Source organism: Lissotriton vulgaris, chromosome 1_1 (genome assembly GCF_964263255.1).
Source record: "Lissotriton vulgaris chromosome 1_1, aLisVul1.2, whole genome shotgun sequence".
In the NCBI taxonomy this organism is placed as follows: Eukaryota; Metazoa; Chordata; class Amphibia; order Caudata; family Salamandridae; genus Lissotriton; species Lissotriton vulgaris.
The window spans coordinates 974548252-974570629 of NC_141685.1; the positions used below are offsets into that span (position 1 = coordinate 974548252).

Here is a 22378-nt window from a genome sequence, read left to right on the forward strand (position 1 = left end):
TTCAGCACTGCAAGTACAACTGAAAATGTGCAGCAGAATTTTAAGCAAAATAAATTCTGCAAGGCAAAATACATTTTCCCTTCTCCTAGATCCCACCAATTCTGCGGTTATCCGATTCCTGATCCAGTTTTAAATTGAGATTTTTTATTTGGGTGCTTACTCAGTCAAAGGGCATTGGAGCGCTTTACGTGAGCACCGGTTATATTACACAGGTCACATTCATTTTTTAGACATTGCAGAGATTTAGGTGATTTGCCCAGAATCACAGTTCCGTTCAGTAACTTTATTTGATTTTTTAATAAAATCACAAAAGTATACACAATAAAAACTTTTCAATCATAAAATGAGAGAAACTCTTTGGACAAAAGCCACTATAGATAACATTGCACAGAATGCAATTACATAGAAATGGGAAGGAGAAATACTCTAAAACATGCACAATATAAAACATTGTAAATTTCCCAAACGAAAAGCATTTTACAAGCAGGGTTTGCATGCTTGGAGATACAATCAGTTAAACACAGAAAAGGTGCTCATCGCCAGTGCAGGATCGTAGATAAGAAGCAAAATATTTAAAAAAAAACCATATATTGAGAGATTGTAACAGTTGAAGAAAAAGAAAAGCTGGTTTCACTTGACTAAAATTCAGGTGAAGAAGTAGCGGGCGGATATACTAATGACGTAAGCTGTTAAATCTTGGGCAGATCATAAGGATATGAAAAGTGTCGGGAATAGAAGTTTTATCACAGGAGCATGCCTGTAATTTTGAAACTTTTGAGCAAGCCCCTTTGGGCAGCAACAGCTGATAAACCGATTCAACCTAAAATAGGTTAGCAGCCTACTGTGGTAATTTGACATCCCCAAATTTAAATATGATTCCATCCTCAGGACTGTTTTGACCATGATAAATTGGCGCATAGAGCGCTTGCGAAGGGCGGAGGTCTGCTGCCACCCTGGAGAAAAATGCCTGTTTTGTCCAAGGATAATGTGCTCAGGTTGTGCAAAAAGTTCCGGGCAGCCAATGAGGTACGAGTTTGTTTAATATATAAGAACCATGGGAAACGGGACATATGATCCAAACACAAACAATCTTGCCCTATAACTCTATTACGATTAAGTGCCTCCTTTAACCAAATGTACAACCATAAAAGAATGGGTCATAAACCAATAAAGTCCGAGATGTCCCCCAACTCTGTATCTTTGTGGACAATCTCGCTAGGTTTGCCCTGGGGCACTTTAAGGAGACCTTCAAAAAAGAGATAACTTGCAATTGGACAGCTGGCACAACACCTCAAATATGTCACCCAGAACAGACTGTAGAGATACACTTAGCCTTATATACTTTAAGCATAGTCTCTATATATGTGTGGCCTAAACGCCATGAGAAGGCGTTAATGCCATTAATGGCTCTTTTGAACTTCTGGCCATTTTTTGGGAGAAAGTGCTGCCAGGTAAAGTGGGAGTCAAATAGGATCCCAAGATATGAGAAATTCTCAACCCTACTAATGGGGTGCCCTTAATCACAAAACCTTTAGGGCCTCATTTATGAAAAGTGATGCATCGTTGTGTGACAGCAGCGATGCGCCACTTCTCAGTGCTTCCTGCCTGTGACACCAATGAAGCGTCATATTCATATATGACACATCATGTTGCAAGGAAGGACATATACATCAGTATAACTGACGTATCTGTCAGCGCAAAAAGTGGCACATTTGCTGGAGTTGTGTTGGAAGCCTGACGCAACTCCAGCAATGTTCCTTTCACATGGGACAAGCCACATTTGAAAGGGCCTGCGTCACCCTTACGCCTGCAATGAGGCAGGTGTAAGGTTTTGACGCATTGGCGTCCCAGAAGTGGCGCTGCGCCACTCCGACGACCCTTTGTTGCGGGGGTATGTCCACCCTGCATACATTATACCTGGTGCAGGTATAATGTTATGCAGGAGTTTACGAAGTGACACATCTACATAGATGCGTCACTTCATAAATATGGCGCAACATGGTGCATTTTTACGCCACTGGTGCGTCACAAAAAGTGACTCACCGGTGGCGCAAAAATGACACCGGGGCTCATAAATAAGCCCCTTAGAACTGGTGTTTCTGGGACCAACCATTCTTACATGAGACTTGGAATAATTGGTGGATAAGCCAAGGCCGTCCATAAAAGTAACACAAATATCTAACCGGGGCTGCAGACCCTTAGCCGTGCATGCAATTAAAATGGCATTGTCTGCAAATAAAAGAACAGGCAGGGGATGACCACCCACTCTAGGGTCATCTGGGCCTTGATCCAATAAGACTGATTCCAGGCAGCTTATATAGAGAGTGATGAGAAAAGGGTCCAGAATACACCCCTGGTGCGCCCTGCTCTTCCAGTTAAAAGGCATGGGCCATTCTCGATTTGCTTCGTACCTCACAGAGGCAGAGAAGCGCTAATGAAAGTTGTGCAAAAAGGAGCCTGACGTGACCCCCTTGGACCTCAGCAGAACCCAGAGGTTGGCTCTGTCAATTCTGTTGAAAACCGAGTTGAGGTCCATGAAGGCCAAATGAGCAGCCCCCTTATTTTCCCTAGTATATTTTGTGATCAGCATATAAAGGTTCAGTACCCCGCCCTACCCAAAACTCAAATAATCATTTTATTTTTGTTTGCACTGCTCAACAAGCAGTGGGTAGTAGCTCCTCCGCCTTACCGTAGGAGCCACCACAGCCCAGATGTGGGCTACTTTTGCAGAGATGCCATAAGTGCTATGGCCAGATGACAAGCCTCCGTAGACCATTTAGAGAGCTCTACCAAAGGGACGATATTAGGGAGGGTAGGAGCTGTCTGGAGCAAAATTAGAAAAGGCAGCCAAAAAGTTAATGTCAGTAGCCCCTTCGTCTAGGCAGGTATAGAAATCTGGTTGACAGAAAGATAAGAGAAGGCAACTAAAAATGTCCTTTACCCCCGTTGACCATTTTTAGTCTTCTCCCCTGTGCAGTAGGATTCACAGGTTCATGGTATAAACAATCAGCCCTGACTAAGGTATGCCACCACCTGAAGGACTATAAGTAAAACAGTGGTTCTGCCACTAATCAAAGTCAAAAATTATTTTTAAACAGTTAGGTCTCTCCAAATGGATGAGAACAGTCAACAAATGAAAAAGAGCACAATATAACTTATATCTAAACCAAAAATCTGAAAACTCTTAGATTACTTTCACAATATATTTCTTTATCAGTATTTTGAAAAAATACTGCAAACTTATTTTAGTACATATATTTACATACACACAGAACAGTTCTTCGGAACCAACATTTAGGACTTAAAGTGCACAAGCATTCAAATATTTACATGTCAGAATACATTCCACAAGATACATGGACATGCACTACATAGAATCTTCCTTCCTCTCAGAGCGACAGGCAGCCCTCGTACGAAGGTTTAGGAAGAGAGGAAGGAAGATTCATTTTCCAAGTTTTGAAAATGCGACTAACGAGCCTTTCTAGTCGACAGAAGGGCCGTGTGAGGAGGCGGGAGGACCCTCGGAATTCCCTTTCTGAATTGTAAAGATACCCACATGGAGCTCCGTGTGCCTTACGACGGAGAAATGGCTCACATGATTATTCTTTGAAGTGACCATATCACTGTCAGCACGTGACTAGGACCACAGTGCCAGGAATAGGCGCCTCATTAAGGCTACACACAGATCTTCTAGTCAGTTCTGAGGAAGACCCTACCAAGACGGTTATATTATCGCACTTTGTTCAGGGGTCGAAACGTCGACGCTGTAGTTTTTCAAGTGTTGATGATCACCCAGGATAACAAACTAATGATTAATCACTCACTGGGCTGATATTTTTTCTTTTTCCTCAAAACTTCGCACTGTATTTAGATATCATTTTTCTATGTAGTATATGCCCATGTATCTTGTGGAATGTATTGTGACATGTAAATATTTTAATGTTTGTGCACTTTAAGTCCTAAATGTTGGTTCCGAAGAACTGTTCTGTGTGTATGTAAATATATGTACTAAAATAAGTTTGCACTATTTTTTCAAAATACTGATAAAGAAATATATTGTGAAAGTAATCTAAGAGTTTTCAGATTTTTGGTTTGGATATAAGTTATGTTGTGCTCTTTTTCATTTGTTGACTGTTCTCATCCATTTGGAGAGACCTAACTATTTAAAAATAATTTTTGATTTTGATGAGTGGCAGAACCACTGTTTTACTTACAGTATTAACCCCCAGGTTCTGCACTAGACTGGGCTACCCCACTGGTTTATATCGACCACCTGAAGGAGGCCAATAGAGGATTACGGTTGCTCTGAACATACCAAACTGTTGCAAAATCGATTATGGTTGCTACTAGCCATTACGAGACAAGAATGTAATCAATTATCAAACTACTGCCTGCCCCCTTAAAGGTAGGAATTCACCCTGTGCTATTGATATCAACCTTATTAAGAAGATTCCCAAGTGTATGCTCTGTAAACAGAGTATTGAACATATCCCCCTGTGGTGGTATACAACGGTTACCACGCATATTTTACAGCGCGGTACCGTTACCACGCTACTTTTAGCACGCAGGTCGTTACAACAAAATGCGCTGGGGGGCGCTCCAGGATAGTAAATACTTTAATTTACTATCCAACTCCTTTCCCTAGAGTCCACGGGGACTGGAGTTGGAATAGTAAATTAAATAATTTACTATCCAGCGCCTCTCCACGCGAGTCGTTGTAACGACTTGCGTGGTAAAAGTAGCGTGGTAACGGTACGCGTTGTAAAAGTACGCGTGGTACCGTCATACATCCCCCTGTGGTGTATGTTTTAAACGTGACTGGGTGTTGTCCTGCTGATCCTCATACGAAAAGTAGTCCGAAGAAGGGTATAGATTTAATCAATCGATCATGTGTTTGCTAAGCTCGACTACTCACCCGAAAGGGTCTCAAGGCACTGGGGAGGAGGTGAGGTGCAGGTTCCAGTTCATCAAGGAGGGGCTCTGTCGAAGAGCCAAGTTTTGAGATTTCTCGTGAAGATGGGGAGTGATGCTGTCTGTCTGAGGTGGAACGGTAGGGCATTCCAAGCTTTGGCCGCGAGGAAGAAGAAGGAGCGGCCTCCCGATCTTGTTTTTCTGGCGCGGGGAACACGGCGTAGGAGAGCTGAGCTGATCATAGGGTCCTTTGGGGTGTGTGGAATTTAAGTCGGCTGTTCAGGTATGCTGGTCAGGTGCTGTGGAGGGCTTTGTGTGCGTGGGTGAGGATCTTGAAGGTGATTCTAGCCATTGAGGCTAGATTAAAATATTCCATCAATAAAAACACAGTAAAACTAGAAGAGCTAGCGACAAAATCATTTAGGAACTTACCCAATTCCCTAGTCACAACATACTCCCGCTTTCCTGAGGTTGAGTTATAGATGTTCACAACTAGAACCCTGAGCTGGTTTGAGAAAGTCAGGCATGTGGCCAAAAGGAGGGGCGATTGTGTGACAACCCTCTCCGTTTTGCAACTAAGCTTTAGTTTAATAGAAGTGACTAAGCCCTCCTTGGCTCTACCATGTGAAGAGGGCATGGCAGGTGACACAAACGAGGCATAACCATCTAAAATAAGAGTACCCCCAATATGCCACTTCTCTTGTAAATAGATATCAGAGAGACTCAATAAGTCAGTACACTCTTTGTCCACTAGTTTCCCTCTAACCCCGCGACGTTCCAACTCAACATCTTTAGAGTACCGGAGGGATGTTGTTGGTTAAGAGTGGCAGGATTGTCACGCATGGGACCAAGTCCTTCCTTAGTATCCAGCTCAAATGGAGGCTCAAAACGGTTGCTCAATAATAAGCCAGGGGGCTGAAAGGGCTGGCGTGGCCAACGAGCATCAGCCCCCTGGGCAACAGTTATCTGTCTTGCCCAAGCCTCCTCTCGGGAATCCGGCCTGGGAGTTTGTGAAAATAATCCAGGGGCAGGGTTGGATTGGGATTAAAAATCGGCCCGTGCACGCAAAATAAAGTGGCCCATATTTGCATATTGCCTTTCCGCAAAACACTGATTTTGTAAAGTTTTATTTTAAAAAGGGAGCAGGGGTAAAGAAAAATGGATGGATTCGTTTACACTGGTGAAACACTTGAAAACAAGTGAGGCCACTTCTGCTCAGGCCCCCAGCCACCGCTCAATATCCATATATTAATGGGCCAGGCCAGCAAGAGAAAGGGAGTGACAACTCTCCCCGTTGATATAAGGGAGGTAATGGACGCCCATCTGCCTCCAGAAAGACCACTCAGGCACGCACTGGGCCGCTGGTGGTATCCGAACAATGCAGAAACCACCCAAATCGGAAACTCAGACTGCTCAAAAAAGCAGCCCATGGCTGGAACTTGACACTGGCCCTTCGGGCATTGCCCGAGTGCTTGCTGCCACTGAGAGCAACGCTGTGGGTAATTTTGCCTAGAATATATCCCATCATAAAGTCACCAGCAAAGTTTTTGGGAGAGTGTCCTATCCAACCCACTCTCCAGACCATGATAATTTAATTAATGACAAAATGGTCTACATTGACTTTGGCTTTCTTGCAATGAGTTACTTTCTTTTTGAGCTGCTGGTAACTCTCCGTAACCTCTTTTTTGAGAGGAAGAACGTTGGCCTCAACTAAGACATGAGAGTTGGAGGCTGGGGGAAGGTGGATGACGACATTACTGGAGAGAGCCCCCCAAAGGGAGCTACAGGTGCAAGGCAACCAGCCCTATCTGCTGGTGGCCTGAAGATGGCTTATTTACAGAGAATGGGTAATGATCATTAAAATTGGGCACCCTGCCTGGTTGGGAGGACAGAGTGTAAAGGAGGAGGCAGAGGAGTGGTGGGAAGGACAAGGTTAGCAGGGCGTCAGAGGGTCTTGGTCCCTGGCACCCAACCCATAGTTGAGGGGGTCATGGCCCTCTGCTCGAGCATCAGGGGAAACACTGGGGATATTGGCCAAGTTATCAAATGAGCCTTCAGAGTTAATGGAAGCAGCCATAGATAAACGAAGTGCAGCCACAGAGTCACCCAAATTGCTCATACATTTTTCTACCTTAGAAATACGAGCCCCAAAATCATTTAATGCCCCTGTGATAAGCCATTCCATTTTCACACGAGTCAAGCTGGGTACAAGAATCTGTCGATATTTCAAAGGGAAACATCCCTTTTTTGTTGCACCTAAATGCTTTAGTTCCCACTTTTAATTTACTCTGTGCCCCCGATTCTTTGTTTCTAGACCTCTCCCCTTCACAGTGAGAATTCCCCTTTTTTTGACCATCATAGACCAGGTCTTGCGACTATGTGGGGAAACCTAATTGAGTCCCTTTCCAGAGAGATGATCGAGGGGCAAGGCTGAGTGGAGGGCCTGTCAATAGGGCCAGAAAGTAGCAATGAAGAAACCTCCTGCCTTGAGACTATGTTGGGCTCAGAATGAATCGTGGCTGCGTCATCTTCCACCGAGGTTATCTCCTCAGTGAAGACTCCAACTGTGTTGTCTAAGGATAGAATAGATTTGCTAGTCCTTTGCCATTTATCAATAGTGTTTGTAGAGGCCACCTTCCTCTTCCCATTTTGTTCCTGTGGTAGACTCTTCGCATCCAAAAACTACAAGACCACACCAGAGGCTAGTTCACATTAGGGATGGCCAGCCACTACCTATAGCACAACCCAAAGAACAAAACTTCTGGAGGCTGGGTACCCATTGCTCATCCCGCAGACCTGAGACTGTCCTAGCAATGAGGCCAAAGAGCCGGGGGATGCTTTCCCACCCCAGCAGCAGGTCAGTTAATATAAAATGATGAAGTGAAGGAAAACCTGGAGGGTCTGGTAATGATTTGCATGAAACACAAACAGCGCCACACCACAGGGCAAAGGGGGATAGCCCTGCCCTGCCTCTTCCTGATGCTGACGGGTGCAGGATTGGCCCGCCCTTGGGTTGTGCTTCGGCCAGGCTCGTCCCACCCAGCTGGATTGCAGCAGTTCGGTAGAGTCCCTGCCCTTTCTGAAGCCACAAGACTTCAGGAGCACCTCCTGGCTCTTTGAGAGGTGGGGGATGAAGTGTCCTTGGGTCAGAGATGTCCAAGGGGGTCAACCACCCCTTAGCCACCCGCAGAAAGTTTCCATGCAGAGGGATTGCAGTGGCACTTTTCAGCACTTCAGCAGATGCGCCGCCCCATCTGGAGCTCCGAAACTACAGGAGCGCCTTCTCGCGCTTTGCAAAGAGAGGGATGAAGTCCCTATAGTGTTGTGCTGGACACGCTCTAGTGTCTCAGCAGGCACTAGTTTTACAAGCCATTCCCTCGAGGGCTGGACACATTCACAACCCACCGTCAAGCAACACAGGCGTCACGAGTGACGTGGACATGACAATAAAAGGGCCAGAGTGCACATGCTTGTGGCCAGTTAATCAGTATACCTATGGTGTCTGCGTCACTCATTTTTGGTAGCACGTGGGCCCTGCTCAGTGAATAGGCCAGGTGCTTCTGCCTGGCTCCACCCACAACAGACCCTGGATGTTGGGAAATTCCCCTGCATGGACAAAGGGATCAAAGCCGAAAAGGGGTATAAGAGAAGGACCCCTGAACCAAGAAATCAGATCACTTCTGACAAGGAACCCTGTAACCAAGGACAAGAGGCCTGCGGATCTAAGGACTTGCCTACCCCTTCTGCCAGTGTGCTGTTTGCTGGGGGGAATCCTGCAGTGCTTCTTTATTTTTGCCTAGGAACCAGGAGAGAGGAACTGTGTGTGTACTCTCACGCTTGCTAAGAAAATCTCCAAGGACTGGAAGAGTGCCAGTCTCCTGCTGAAGTCACAGGGCTAAAGGACTTCATCTGCTTAAAGTGCTATTTGCTGGAACCTGTGAATCCAGCACCTCTGAAAGAACCAGCAATCTCGACGCCAACGGACGTCGCCGAATCCAGCTCGACATCGTGAGTAACGGCTCCAGTGTCCCGCTTCCTCGACGCCGGCCGCCGGGCCCGATCGACGCCAGCAGCAACGCCAGTGAGTAGTGAGTTCGGCTCCAGCTCCAAGGGACCTCGTGTCTGCACCGCTGCTGATCGTATCGACTGCGTGTCCTCTCGACGCCGTGAGCGCTGCTCACACTTTGCAACCGCATCATCGACAACGACGCCTGCTGAGGCCTGATCGACACCGACGACGCAACGCCGGATTGCTCGACGCCGCTGATCATCGTGTGCTTCATTTTCCAAGGTACTGTGTTGTTGGGGGTCCGTGTGACTCCGGGCTCGACGTAGCGCTCCTCGCGGTCGACGCCGAACCTTTGGATTAACTTTGCCTCAATGTCGTGTAGCCCCCGTGTGGGTTACCTTGTTGCTAAGAACTGTGTTCCCAAGAAGAAGATTTGCTTTGATACAAAAGACTTTGTGCTAAAGAAGAAACTACCTTTGAACTATTTTTCCCCTTCCCCGAGTATTTATCAAGATTGTGTATATTTTTGTCGTTATTTGGTCTTGTGCTAAGCCTTATATAAAAATACTTATTTTTATAATACTACTGTGTCGTGTCCATTTGTAGTGTATTCACTTTATTACTGTATGTGGTCATAAATGCTTAACGCACAGCCTCTGAGATAAGCCTGTTCTGCTCTGCCAAGCTACCAAGGGGGTGAGCAGGGCTTATCAAAGGGTGTGATCCCCTTGCCCTGACTAGAAAAGGTGTGTCCCTATTTGTCAGAAGTGTCTACCTCTGCCAACTAGAGAAAGCCAGTTCTAACATTGGTTGGTCAGCGGTGAGGATTTGAACTTTGCATTTATGACCCATGTACAGTAATTAGTGTGCGCTACATAGTGAAAGCAGACCATAGCGCAGTCCCAATCTACTTGGAAGGATTCCATTTTTGGTTCTCCGCTTTTCTGAAGCTTGATTTTTTTAACACTGCCAGTTTTGACCATGAGTGACACCGGAGTCACTACCCCTGTTGTTGTCGTGGAGGAATTCGACAGAGCGAAGATAAACATCTACAAACTGGAGGAGCTGAAATCCTTTTGCAAGAAATTTAAAGTTCCTACAAAAGGCCTCAAGATTAAAGAGGAATATCTCAAAGCATTGCAGGCCTGGTTGGAGGCCAGAGATCCCACTGATCTGGTGGTGGTACCGCCAGTGGAAGGGGATGAGGAGGCGCCAGCGAATGGGCCTGAGTCTTCTCCCGGAAGCAGTGTTTCCTCCAAAGGTCTTTCCCCTGAAGAACGAGAAGAAAGGGCGAAGGAGCGTGCATACAACATGGAAATGGCAAGGCTAAAGATAAATGGGCAGTTGGAGTTAGAAAATGCAAGAGGTAGAAGAGAAGCTGATTTGGAGACCAAAAGGTTAGATTTTGAAAGAGAGAAGTTAGCTTTGGAGCGTGATACCAAGTTGAGGGAGTTGGACATCCAAGCTAAGAAGTTAGAATTGAATCCCTCTGGTGGCAGCATCCCATCTGGGCCTGCAGAAAGTAGGTTTTATTTCCCAAAAGATGTGACAAAAGATTATCATAGGAACGAAGATATTGGTCAGTGGTTTAAAGCATATGAGTTAGCATTGTTGGCCCACCAGGTCCCTGAGAAGAATTGGGGAGCGGGGTTGTGGGGTCGCTTTGTGAATGAGGGGAGAGATACCCTGTTAGACATGCCTGTTGAGGATAGGATGTCGTATGCTCACATGAAAGATGCTTTAATGTTACGGTATGGCCTAACCCCCGAGAAGTACAGACAAGCTTTTAGAGAATGTAAGAAGTTGCCTGGTACGACGTGGGTTGAATATGTGTCTTATTTTTGCAGAGCCATGGATGGTTGGGTAAAGGGCAGCAAAGTGGAAAGTTATGAAGCTCTTTATGATTTGTTTGCTTGGGAGCATTTGTCTAATAACTGTTTTCCAGAGCTGCGCCAGCACCTTATTGATAGCAAGATATCTAACCCTAGAAAACTTGCTGAGTAGGCGGACCGCTGGGTCAGTACCAGGGTCCACAAGGGTCCAGTGGGAGACTCAGCCAAAGGTGGGCAGGGTCCCCAGCAGAAGAGTGGGGGGGACAAGGGTAAACAGAAGGAGTCTCAGAAAGGGCCCCAAAGTAATCCCCAAGGGAACCAAGGGAAAGGTTCCCAGCCTCCCCCTGAGAAGAAGCCAGGGGCCCGACAGGTAAACCTGTTCATAGGGGCCCCCTAACCTGCTACGGTTGTGGGCAGGTGGGACACCGGTATTATGACCCCCAGTGTCCCAAGAAGGATTCGAATGCACCGCCGCGTGCACCCCCCGTCAGTTGGCGAGTGTAGCCCTGGGAGGGGAGGAAATGGTTGTCCCTGGTGGGAGGGTTCCCGCAGAAATGTCCCTGGTCTCGCTAGGAGACATGGAAATGGTCCCTCCACCCCCTCTGCCTAGTAACATTAGTAAATATAGGCAGTGGGTGACCATTAATGGCCATAGAGTGGAAGCTCTCAGAGACACCGGAGCGAGTGTGACAGCTGTCAAGTGTCACTTGGTGTCCAGAGAGCAGGTGGTTCCCCACGCATTCTACCCTGTGATAGCTGCTGACAACTCACAGAAAGAGTGTGAGGTAGCTCAGGTTTCCTTTGAATGGGGGGAGTTTCAGGTACTCTTCAAGTTGCTGTGAGGCCCGCCATGCCTGTCGATTGTCTCCTGGGCAATGATTTAGAAGACTCCCCTTGGGCTAAGGTGGAGAGGGAGGCGCACTTGAAAATGTTGGGTGTGCCAGAGTGGGTGTGTGCAACCACTCGATCGATGACAGCGAGTAAGGGTGTTGATAGGGTCCCGGAGCCTGAAAGTACGGCCCAGGACCCAGCTGTGAAGAGAAGAGGCAGGAGGCGCGGGAGACCGGCCCCATAGTTCCCGTGGTCCAGGAGGCGGTAGACCCCGAGGGGGATGCCCTGGAGCCCACAGGGGAACAAATTGCCGAACTGGGAGACCTGCCCGAGCTGACCCATTGGCAGCAGGATGGTGGTCTCTCCAGGGAGGAATTCTGTGCCGAACAGAAAGTGTGCCCTTCTCTTGTGGGTATGAGGCAGCAGGCCTCAGCCCAATCCTCAGGTGATCAGTCAGGGTCACATTTTGTGTACTGGGAGAACGACCTCCTGTATAGCGAGCCTAAGGCTGCTGAGCCTGGGTCAGCCCGTGTGCTGGTGGTACCCCAGCGCTTCAGAGCCTTCCTACTGGGTTTGGCTCATGACGTTCCGTTAGCTGGACATCTGGGGCAGGACAAGACCTATGACAGGCTTGTCACCCATTTCTATTGGCCTCAGATGCGAAGGGATGTAGACATCCATTGTAAGACTTGCCACACTTGCCAGGCAAGTGGGAAAAGCGGAAGGAAGCAGAAGGCTCCCCTCCAACCTTTTCCAGTGGTCAGTACCCCCTTTGACCGGGTGGGTATTGACATTGTTGGGCCCCTGGACCCCAAGACAGCCCTGGGCAACAGGTTCATCCTGGTTTTGGTGGACCATGCCACACGGTACCCGGAAGCCATCCCTCTCCGAACAGTGACGGCCCCCGTGGTGGGACGGGCACTGATGGGTGTTTTCTCCCGGATGGGGTTCCCCAGAGAGGTGGTGTCAGACCGGGGCACCAACTTCATTTCGAACTATATGAAGTCTCTGTGGAAGGAGTGTGGGGTAACCTACAAGTTCACCACTCCTTACCACCCTCAAGGAAATGGGCTGGTTGAGAGATTCAACCGGACCCTTAAAGGCATGATCATGGGTCTTGAAGAACCAATGAGGCGGAAATGGGACGTCCTCTTGCCATGCCTGTTGTTTGCTTACCGAGAGGTGCCGCAGAAGTCTCTAGGGTTCAGCCCCTTTGAGCTTTTGTACGGTCACCCGGTAAGAGGGCCTTTGAGTCTGGTCAAGGAAGGCTGGGAGCAATCTCCCAGGAAACCTCCCCAGGATGTATACAGCTACATGCTGGCCTTTCGTAACCAGACTCGGTGCTTCAGAGAACTTGCTCAGGCAAATCTGGAGGCCAGCCAGGAGGAGATGAAGCGATGGTACGACTGGAATGCCACTCTGGTAGAGCTTCAGCCTGGTCAAGAAGTGTGGGTCTTGTCCCCTGTGGAACCTTGTGCGCTCAAGGACAGGTGGACTGGACCGTTTCAGGTTGTGGAGAAGAAGAGCGATGTCACCTACTTGGTGGACTTGAAATCTCCCAGGAACCCCTTGCGGGTCCTGCATGTCAACCGTTGAAGCCCCACTTAGAAAGGCCCGAAGTGGGCATGCTCCTAGCTACAGATGCTGGAATGGAGGAGGAGAGTGAGCCTCTTCCTGACCTCCTGTGTGCTAAAGAGCAAGACGGGTCAGTGGATGGTGTGGTCCTCTCTGACACACTGACCCTTGAGCAGAAACAGGATTGTCGCCACCTGTTGGGACAATTCCCGGATCTGTTTTCCTTGGTTCCGGGTGTCACTCATTGGTGTGTCCATGATGTTGACACCGGAGACAGCCCTCCTGTGAAGCACAAGGCTTACAGGGTGACTGACAAGGTTCGAGCATACATTAAGGAGGAGGTCTCCAAGATGTTTGCGTTAGGGGTGGTTGAGTCCTCCAGCAGTCCTTGGGCCAGCCCAGTGGTCTTGGTCCCGAAGGCTGCAGCGCCTGGTGCTTCACCGGAACTCCGGTTCTGTGTGGACTACTGAGGACTCAATTCGGTCATGAAGACTGACGAGCACCCCATCACCAGAGCTGATGAGCTCATAGATCGGTTGGGGGCTGCCCGGTACCTTAGTACGTTTGATCTAACGTCTGGGTACTGGCAGATCGCCTTGACTGATGGGGCAAAGGTGAGGTCCGCATTCTCCACACCGGATGGGCTATACCAGTTCCGGGTGATGCCCTTTGGGATGAAGAATGCCCCTGCCACCTTCCAGAGGTTGGTCAACCAGGTCTTGGCTGGACTGGAGGATTTCAGTGCCGCCTACCTGGACGACATCGCAGTGTTCAGCGCCAGCTGGGAGGAACACTTGCGCCACCTCCAGGAAGTGTTGTTGGCCCTGCGCAGAGCAGGCCTCACAATCAAAGCCAGTAAGTGCCAGATTGGGCAGGGTTCGGTGGTGTACTTGGGGCACCAAGTAGGGAGCGGCAAGGTTGCCCCCTGCAACCCAAGATTGATACCATCCTGGCTTGGGCGCCGCCCAAAACCCAAACTCAGGTGAGAGCCTTCTTAGGACTCACGGGTTATTACAGGAGGTTTGTCAAGGATTACGGTAACATTGTGCACCCCTTGACTTTGCTGGCTTCCAGGAAGCAGCCACGAAACGTGATCTGGACTGATGCCTGTCAAACGGCCTTCGACACCCTGAAAACTGCAATGTGCACAGCACCTATACTCCAGGCACCCGACTTCTCGAGAGAATTTATTGTCCAGACGGACGCTTCAGAGCATGGCGTGGGGGCTGTTCTAGCTCAGGTGAATGAAGAGGGCCGAGACTTGCCTGTAGCCTTCATCAGTAGAAGGTTACTTCCCAGGGAAACGAGGTGGAGTGCGATAGAGAGAGAAGCATTTGCTGTGGTCTGGGCGCTGAAGAAGCTAAGACCCTACCTGTTTGGGACTCACTTCCGGGTTCAGACAGACCACAGGCCCCTCAAATGGTTGATGCAGATGAGGGGTGAGAATCCGAAACTGTTGAGGTGGTCCATTTCCCTACAGGGGATGGTCTTTACGGTGGAACACCGCCCTGGTACAGATCACGCCAATGCTGATGGTCTGTCCAGATTTTTCCGCCTTAGTGATGAGGACTCCCTAGGTCAAGGGTAGTTCTCCCTACATTTCAGCTGGAGGGGACACGTGTTAGACCTGACATCATTGGCTTGAGTCTCTCCTCCATTTTTTCTGTTTGCCTCCACTGTTTTACGATGTTTTGCTGGTATATCCCTTGGGCGCTGTGCCACTGCTGATCAGTGCCACAGTGCAAGTGCTCCCTATGTTAAATTGATGTATCGATTGAATCCATGTTTGGCTTATTTGGTTTACTATCAGTACCTAGTCTAGTGCACCAGGAGTGCCGGGGCTTGTAAATACAAATGCCGCTCGTGGGCTTGCAGCACGTGTTGTGCCACCCACAAGAGCGGCCTCGTAAAAGAATGTCTACGGGTCGGTCATTGCGAGACCCACGTGCAGTCTGGTACTGTCACGCGGGCTGTGCAAGTATACCTACTTGCCAGCCCCTCAAACCTTCCCTTGACTTCGTGTTAGTTACCCCTATGGTAGGCCCACGGGCAGGGTGCATTGTAAGTATAAGGTAGGACACGCCTGACCAAGTTGGCATGTCCTAATAGTGAATTACCGCCATCTTCGTTCTTCACTATTGCGAGGTAGCCTGCTCTCCATTAGTTAGAATGGGCCGCCGGGATTATTAATGCTATGATCCTAGTTGGCTCGGGGAGCATGGTGCAATGTCGAGTTTGGTATCCCTGAACTCGGGGTTTAATTACGCATCCATTGGTGTGGATGGTTTTTGGACTCTGGGTTTGAAAATAGCACTTTTAGAAAGTGTCTATTTTCTTGTCTAACCATTTCTGGTTTCTGCTGGTCTTGCGTGTGTGCGACAGGAGCTGGGTGGCTCCACAGGTCTGGATGAGTCAGTGTGGGATGAGTGGGACATTTGCATTGAGAGTAGGGGGAGAGTAGTTGCCGATAGCCTGCCCTGCCTGATACAATGCTGGCTCCACCTCCTGCTAAGCGGCTGATGGCTCTGTGCCTGCCATGGACAATCCTAGCCCCACCTCCTGCCAGGAGGCCGATAGCTCTGCTCCTGCCAGTGACAATGCTGGCTCCACCTCCTGCGGGGCGTCTGAGGACCCAGCCCTGCTCATTGAATAGGCCAGGTGCTTCTGCCTGGCTCCACCCACAACAGACCCAGGATGTTGGGAAATTCCCCTGCATGGACAAAGGGATCAAAGCCGAAAAGGGGTATAAGAGAAGGACCCCTGAACCAAGAAATCAGATCACTTCTGACAAGGAACCCTGTAACCAAGGACAAGAGGCCTGCGGATCTAAGGACTTGCCTACCCCTTCTGCCAGTGTGCTGTTTGCTGGGGGGAATCCTGCAGTGCTTCTTTATTTTTGCCTAGGAACCAGGAGAGAGGAACTGTGTGTGTACTCTCACGCTTGCTAAGAAAATCTCCAAGGACTGGAAGAGTGCCAGTCTCCTGCTGAAGTCACAGGGCTAAAGGACTTCATCTGCTTAAAGTGCTATTTGCTGGAACCTGTGAATCCAGCACCTCTGAAAGAACCAGCAATCTCGACGCCGACGGACGTCGCCGAATCCAGCTCGACATCGTGAGTAACGGCTCCAGTGTCCCGCTTCCTCGACGCCGGCCGCCGGGCCCGATCGACGCCAGCAGCAACGCCAGTGAGTAGTGAGTTCGGCTCCAGCTCCAAGGGACCTCGTGTCTGCACCGCTGCTGATCGCATCGACTGCGTGTCCTCTCGACGCCGTGAGCGCCGCTCACACTTTGCAACCGCATCATCGACAACGACGCCTGCTGAGGCCTGATCGACACCGACGATGCGACGCCGGATTGCTCGACGCCGCTGATCATCGTGTGCTTCATTTTCCAAGGTACTGTGTTGTTGGGGGTCCGTGTGACTCCGGGCTCGACGTAGCGCTCCTCGCGGTCGACGCCGAACCTTTGGATTAACTTTGCCTCGACGTCGTGTAGCCCCCGTGTGGGTTACCTTGTTGCTAAGAACTGTGTTCCCAAGAAGAAGATTTGCTTTGATACGAAAGACTTTGTGCTAAAGAAGAAACTACCTTTGAACTATTTTTCCCCTTCCCCGAGTATTTATCAAGATGGTGTATATTTTTGTCGTTATTTGGTCTTGTGCTAAGCCTTATATAAAAATACTTATTTTTATAATACTACTGTGTCGTGTCCATTTGTAGTGTATTCACTTTATTACTGTATGTGGTCATAAATGCTTAACGCACAGCCTCTGAGATAAGCCTGTTCTGCTCTACCAAGCTACCAAGGGGGTGAGCAGGGGTTATCAAAGGGTGTGATCCCCTTGCCCTGACTAGAAAAGGTGTGCCCCTATTTGTCAGAAGTGTCTACCTCTGCCAACTAGAGACAGCCGGTTCTAACAACTACCATCCCTAGAATACCAAACACATGGACTGAAGTCCTACACCGTTGCGATACCAGCTGACAAGAAGAACCAGTACCTATCTGCTAACCTTGCATCCAGATACCGGTAGCGAGATCACGTCTTGCCCAAGGCCAATCAACTCCTAAGGTTTGTCTGAACGACTGGGCATCGGCTCCTCAGTGGTTTTGCAGTTCCCTCAATGTAGGCACACGCGTATCCCCAGTACAGCCCACAACAGTACCATGGCAATTGAGACAAGGGGCCTCCTCCAGGCATGAGAGTTGGACTTGATACTGTCCCACTGACGGACTCCAGGTACAGCAAGGTCGTCTAATGGAGACTTCAGTCGATCAAGTAACACATTTGTGAACATTCACCATGGACATATATCAATCAACATAAGAGTGTCAATAATTGCAGGAATCAGATGCTAAAGTAAGATTCACACATCATTATGACCCCAATTCCATTGTCTTCCTGGATGTTACACTGATGAGAACTGGTGATCGTTTAACGAGCAAAACCTATTATAAACCCACCAGTAGAATCAACCTCCTTCACTTCTCCAGTTTTCACCCGCGTCCCCTGCGGGAAAACCTTCCCTTCGGCCAATATCTACGAGTACGTAGAAATTGTAGTAGTCTCATGGATTTTAACACCCAAGCAGAAGATCTAACTACTAAACTAATACAGAGGGGTTACCCTAGGAGAATATTACAAAAGAGCCGAAAGAGAGTGAGAAACAATAACAGGGAGGCTCTGCTGGAAGACAACATTAAAGAGACTGAGTCTGATGCACCACTGACCTGTGTGACGACTTATAGTAATATTTCAAATGCTGTAAGTCGTTGCATTGGGAAGCATTGGCAAATTCTGACGAGTAACGGTCGGAAATGGCAAAAGCCACTATTCTCTTACAAACGAGAAAGGAGCTTGCGAGATGCGCTAGTACACACCCGCCCAAGAACTGAACAGACAAAACATGAACAGACAGTACTGAATGCCTGGGGTTTGCCACCTGTCACAGGTCATTATCCTTGTGGGGGGTGCAGTGTGTGCCACCTGACAGTGACAACCAAAATCTTACATCTGGAAGAGGGGAAAGAATGGTATTTGAGAGGTCATACTAACTGTAATTCGAGTAATGTTATCTACTTAATTACCTGTCCCTGCGGTCTCAGATACGTGGGAATGACGTCCAGGAGGATAAAAATGCAAATAGGGGAACATCGCAGCAACATGAGATGTGGTAGGAACACCACGAAACTGACCACCCATTTCCTTGAATATGGCCATTGTCCCAATGATGTAAAATGGGTAGTAATAGAACAAATAAATTCCAGCAATGAAGGAACACTGTTCGAAAAGGAACAAAGGTGGATATATCGCCTTTCGACCCATATACATGGCCTCAACGATGATATTCCGTGGGGGTCGGTCATGCGTAGATAGAGAGGTGCCCTTCATGAAAGTCCCCCAGGTTTTGTCTCTCTCTCTGTTTCTTAGTTCTCTGTTTCTTAGATCTCAATTAATGAGTTATGTTCATTTTTCTTAGATTTTAGACAGTGCTTAATTTGTAAAATATGAAGTGCAGGTGCTCAAATCTTTGTCGGAGACCACACCTACTTTTCGCTGGCTCCACCCACTTCCTTCATTGGCCCCACCCACTTTCTATATAAGCTCCACCCACTTCCTCAACTGGCACTGCAAAAAGACAGATGAATTTCAGCAAAGGAGCCTTCCTCATAGTAAGGTTTGATAGGGGGTTCCCCTACTACTTCTACTTCTAGGAACATCCAGGCTAGTGTCTGACGCTCAATATGTCATCAGCCTCAAATCACACATGCAGTCTGTCTTAAAAAAACATTATTACCTAGCAGCAGGCGGGTTAGAAAAGCACAACATTCTGATAATACAGTGCTCTAAATGGGATTTTACAGCCACAAGAAACTCACTTAAAGAGATATCACAGAAATACTCCTCAGTCCTGAAGCAGCACCCAGGCGGTATAAAATGCACTGAATGCATTTGGCTCAAATAATTAACTGTAGCTGCAGTTAAACATACCTAATGAAGTATTTGCACAAGTCATCCACAGCCCCAGCCTGTGCCTGTACCTCCCTGAGCTGAAGATTCCTAAAATAAGAATCTATTTCCCAGTACTGCTCTCTCCACAAGCCCAGGCTTTCCCTCCTGGCCCTGATTATTCCTGGCCTAGGAGCATCTTTCCATAGTCCCAGCCTATCGCCTCCCACAGCACTGCTGTTATCAGAACACCTGTGACCTGTCCACACCCCCGGGTATAGCTCCCTCTGGCAGCTGTCCCTGTTCTAGGAACCTCTCCACAGTCCCATGCTGCCTCTTTTGTTGCAGCATTGTCTACTAAGAGCCTCTCTCTGCCTCTCTTCTCCTTCAGACCCTCTGGAGCCTGCTGCACCCCTCCGAGGACCCTCCTGCTCGCTGCCAGAAGTTTGAGGCAAACCTCTTTGCCCAGGACCGGTGCCAGCACTTCTTCCTTTAGCCTGCTGCCTGAGGTACCACCGGCTGGGCCACGGGGCTCAGCCTGGTAAGGGCTGGCCTCAGGCGCCATGACTATTTCAACAGGAGCCTGGGAAGTGGGAACAGACACCTCTGCAGGGGGTGCGTTCTCTCGAATTACGCCACCTCTCTCTGACCCCGGAGTCTCTTACTGTCTGTGACTGTGACCTAAGACCCCTCGGTACCACCTTAGCGGCCCTCACACACACTGTGGCTTCGCTGGTGATGCCTCTCTGATCCCTGAGTCTAGCACTCTCTGCGACCCCCCCAGTGATGTCTCTCTGCGTGCCGTCTGCCCCCTGTGTCTGGTGGTACTGTCTGAGGCTGCGAGGCACCAGTTCTGTCCCTCTGCCCCCTGCCCCAAGTGTGGTACTCTGTGGCCTCTGTGATGTCGCTGTGACTCTGCCCCTTGAGGCTGGCACTGTCTGAGGCACCAATGTGTCCCACTATGAGTGACCCTTTCCTGTGAGCAAAATCAAGCAATGAAGATGAGGGAATCATATAGATATCAGGAATTGCACCCATTTGAGTCTAGCTGCTAATGTTTCAGATTGCTTATGTGTGACATTTTCATACATTCAGCGGATTTATGAGTCATTCAATGACTAAATGTGTGGCACTTTCTTGCGACCAAAATCATGCAATTAATTCAATAGAAATAGACAAATATCAGAAATCACACTCAGTTGAGCAACAAGAAATTCGAACTCTGCAGCAGGTGCTTTTAAAGCGATTATTTAATTTCTAAAAAATAAGCACCCTCCACCACAAACTCAGCTTCAGTTGTGGATGAACCACATGTAACAAAGGGATCTCTGTGACAAAAGCTGCAACCCACTGAGCTATCCACATACAATACAGTTAAATACAATACAATTTGCCGGTACCAGTAGGCATATTAACCCCCTGGGCTACTCCATGGTTAAAGTAAAAACTGAAACGGCCACTAGATAAAAATCTGACCTCTCTCCAGCGGGAAAATTAATCGCCTGCCTCATCTCTGACATAACAAGTCTCTTTGCACTGGGAAAATAAAGGCTGCTGCTTCATTTTGCCACTTTCAATCACGGATATTTAACACTTTTCACTAATAAATCCTAAAAGCTGCTAGTTTAGAGAAAATGTCCACCTTCAATGGCACTGCAGTTACAGCACAGAGAGAAAACGTTAGTGTGCCCATTATCCAAGGCGCTATGCCGTGCTGGAGCCCCCTCCCCATTCTAGTAAAAACATACCAAATGTCATCAGTAGCAGAATAATAAATTAATATCTGACTTACCCGAATCTCCTTATAGCTGTCGGAATGATCCACGGAGAGGAGCTGCTGGCATGGCACTGTGGAACTATCTTGCCTCCTCAGAGTTTGAGAGCGAGCCATGCTATCTTGCCTCAATCTGTGCCACCTGCTCTCACTATGACCCAGACTCAGCACAAGTTGGGCTCTGCCTGGACAGGGCACAGCAAAATAACATGTCGAGGTCAGGAAGAAGTGAAGACCGGCTTTCTCCTTTAACTCTGGGCCATGCAGTAGGAGGTTTCCTGGGTGCCATGGGGCCCGGTTTGCAGACAGGAAATTCAACATCCTGCCACAGAATGCGCGGACCGGACATGGCTCCTCTGCAACAGTGTGTCAATGCGGGACCTCCTGACACTACCCGGGGAACAGCAGAAAGCAGGTTTGACTGCACAAGTTTAGAGAGGTGGTATTTGATGCATTTCATTAGGAACGTAACTTGTCTCTGCAGAGAGCAGTTAGAGACGAGCTTGCAGCATTCTCCTCAATAGTATTCTCCAGACACCGACCCTCCCGCAAGGAGAAAGTACTACTGGAAGTGTGAATCCTCTGCCCTTGCTTGCCCCCGACAACATTTCTATAAATTAAAGTAATACCAACCATACGCTGCACGGCGCCCCCTCCCACCCCCCCTCCTAGGCTCATCAGATCTCACCCTGCGGATCAGGTTGTAAATCGGGCAATCCCTCCCCGGGGGCTGCTGATAGAAACTTTCATTAGGATCAATCGCCGCTGAGATGTCAGGATGCCCCCTGGCCTCGTGTATTTATTATTTTAAGTAAGTGAGCTGAGGGGAGAGAATCTGATGCCAGAGAGCAGCCCCGCCCTGTAAACTTGACTCTGAAGGGGAAGGGCTGGGGGCCTGGGGGCTTGGGGGTCCTGAGCAGAGGGGTGCCCTGCCCCCGCCCTGTAAACATGACTCTGAAGGGCTGGGGGCTCGGGGTCCTGGGCAGAGGGGGCGTGTGTGTGTCCCCTCGGCCCATTGATCGCGCATTAGCTCTTGTTAGCACTCAGTGCAGGATATTCAAATGAGCTCGGAGGATTACCCATGACCACGAGACAGGCCTCCTTTATTCTCGTGCCACAACAACACCATTCCCAGGGCCCTTCTGGGCCCCGCCCCCTGTCAGTGGGCAACTATCTTGAAATTTGGGTACCACAAGTCTGCAGGCTCCGGCAGCCTCTGAGAAATGGGACAGAGTTACACAGAGGGGACACCACCGAACACGGAACAATGGTCTAGCTTTGAGTAGTGCCTGCTTATTGCCTTGCACTTCGAAGCACCGTCTGAGGCATAGCAGAGTGTGATCTTCGCAGTCACCTCTGCTGTGTGACGCCAAATTGAGCGAGATGCTGTAGACCCGGCCCTGTAAATTAAGTGCCGGTGCTAAGCACCGGAAAGCACCGGCACAAATTAAGCACTGATTTTAGAAAATGAGATATGTTCCTTGTTTTCCGTCTCATAA

At 48.7% G+C, this 22378-nt stretch overlaps 1 pseudogene; it reads right to left on the reverse strand.

Annotated features, from left to right (window-relative positions):
* Positions 1-20996, reverse strand: part of LOC147748321 (peroxisomal membrane protein PEX14 pseudogene) — a 34902-nt pseudogene extending 13906 nt beyond the window's left edge.
* Between the last annotated feature and the right edge of the window lie 1382 nt (positions 20997-22378).